Source organism: Mrakia frigida, assembly GCF_051309035.1.
Source record: "Mrakia frigida strain ATCC 22029 unplaced genomic scaffold BDY24scaffold_50, whole genome shotgun sequence".
Classification (NCBI taxonomy): Eukaryota; Fungi; Basidiomycota; class Tremellomycetes; order Cystofilobasidiales; family Mrakiaceae; genus Mrakia; species Mrakia frigida.
The window spans coordinates 109282-111411 of NW_027481231.1; the positions used below are offsets into that span (position 1 = coordinate 109282).

At 50.6% G+C, this 2130-nt stretch overlaps 1 non-coding gene across 1 annotated transcript; it reads left to right on the plus strand.

Annotated features, from left to right (window-relative positions):
• The first annotated feature begins 867 nt into the window (after positions 1-867).
• Positions 868-950, plus strand: BDY24DRAFT_t106. Its single transcript has one exon. It is a non-coding gene; the product is annotated as a tRNA-Gln (tRNA).
• The last annotated feature ends 1180 nt before the right edge of the window (positions 951-2130 follow it).

Genomic DNA, 2130 nt, shown 5'->3' on the forward strand with positions numbered 1-2130 from the left:
CCTTCGATTTCGCTCTGAGGGCCGAAAACTCGTTCAAAGGCCGGTACTTTCCACTCTGAGTTCCGGTTCGGAGGAGGCCTCGGAGAGGTGAGCTCCTTGTTTCCAGGACGAAGCGACGCGTCAACCTGCATCTCTCTCCTCTTTCCCTCCATCGCTTTATCTCTTACCTTCAGGAAGTGGTTTAATACAGTTTGTTCTTCCTCTGTTGGCTCTGCTGTCTGCACCCCTTTACTTCTTCCTTGACTTCAGAACAACTCAAACGGGCCATCTCCGACCCGATGCGTCGCTTTTCCCGCTCTCTTCCTTCTGCTCCGACCTCCGAGTGCAAGTTGCATGGTACATTTCAAGGTTCAATGTTTAGCACGTAGACTGCATCATCCGGGAAGCCCCTCAAAGGGTGTGTACATCAGGTCAGCAACTTGCAAAAAGGAGGGAGAAAGGCACGCGTCCAAGCTTCCACGACGCATCTCTTGCAGTTTCCAGCGGAGTGCTCCTTTGTAGAGTTTGATAGGATGCGATTTGGCTTCCTAAGGGTAGGACAGAAAAGTGACACTCAAGAACATGTATCTAGAGCAACAGGAAGGGAGAAGATGAGGAGAGCTCATGAACGAACGGCGATGGCTCCAAACTAATTTTCGGCTGGATACAGACCCTCAGACGTCAGCCAGTAGCTTCTAAATACTTCCTCAGCCTCGATGTACTTTTCCTCCCGGTAGTGCGAACCTCGGGAAGCGGTAGAAGAGAAGGCAGAGGGCTGGGTGCGTCGAGAAAGGCTGAAGAATTGGCCATGGAGCAGGGTTCTGAAGTCACCCACCTGTACCGAAAGGGCGGCCGGTTGGATAACAATGTCAAAACCTGCTTTGAAATGGTTGGATAGTATAGTTGGTTAGTACACACGGTTCTGATTAATCAAAATCCGTGGGACCTGGGTTCGAATCCCTGTCCGACCTTTTTGCTTTTGCTCCCCCCTCCCCCCCAGGAGCGCTGACGCTCTCTCGCAGTCGAGTTTTTGCTTGGGAAAGCGAGGGGAACAGCCAGTAGTGATCGTGACGGGAACTAAGGTGAGAGAGACGTATTGCAAGTGAGACAACAAGACAATTCGATCACAGGAAGGGAGGAGAGCCGTTTAGCATCAAACCGTGAGGGGAGAGGGAGAGCAGGTCGCCTTTGGACATTTTCTTTGCTTCTCGCTCACCTGACCCACATGATGCTATCTATTGAATTAGGCCTGGGTGAGAAGTTCAATAGAGGGGAGGTACTGCAGAGGAAAGGAAAGCTCAAAGTAGCAACACGACGCGTCTTTCACTTCCCGCCGTCTCTGTCTCCCGTCAACTCCGAAACTTGGTCCAGGACTTCAAGTCGGCTCTTCTCTATCTAGGAATCACTTGCTTTCGCAGGAATATCTTTTAGAAACCCCCGAGTAGATATCGATGGGCCGAACCATCTCCCTTCCCTCTCTGACCCTCTTCCTTCTTAGTTTTCCCCCTCTGTTCTCCTGCCCCTGTTTCTTTCTTCTTACCCCAGCAATCTAATCCTACCTTCACTACAATTCTCCCCCTTGTCTTTCTTGAACTTAGCATAGAGCGGATGGACGCGTCGGACAGTCGGGTCTCAGGATTTGCAACAACGCGCCCTCTTCTTCCTTTCGAGGATCTACTGAGTGACCTTTGAATCAACGTTCTCAAACTGCAGTGGTAAAGGACGGATTGGGGGCTGATGAGAACCAAAAAGTCCTCATGTGAGAGAGGGAGACAAAGCGGATTGAGTCAGCGACGCGCTATTCCCGTCCTTCCCCTCTCAAAGCGACATCGAGATTGATTCAGCACTTCCATGCTACTCTATGCTACCCAAATATTACTCAGGAAGATTCCGCTCATAGACCACCTCGGGAGGATTTTGATGGGCAAGGGTGGATTTAGGCGAGCGAGACTCGCTGGTCATTTTTTTCCTCCTTTCCCGCTGGAGTCCCGTACGGTTTGATCGAGAGACTGCCCAAATATCTAATAGACAACATCCCAAAGAAACAGTCCAGGAGGATAAAAGGAAGCGAAAGCCTTCCCTGATTGAGAACAAGAGTCAAGTGGTGGAGACTGGGCTGATGAGAACCTTGCACTTCATTCGAAAGACAGA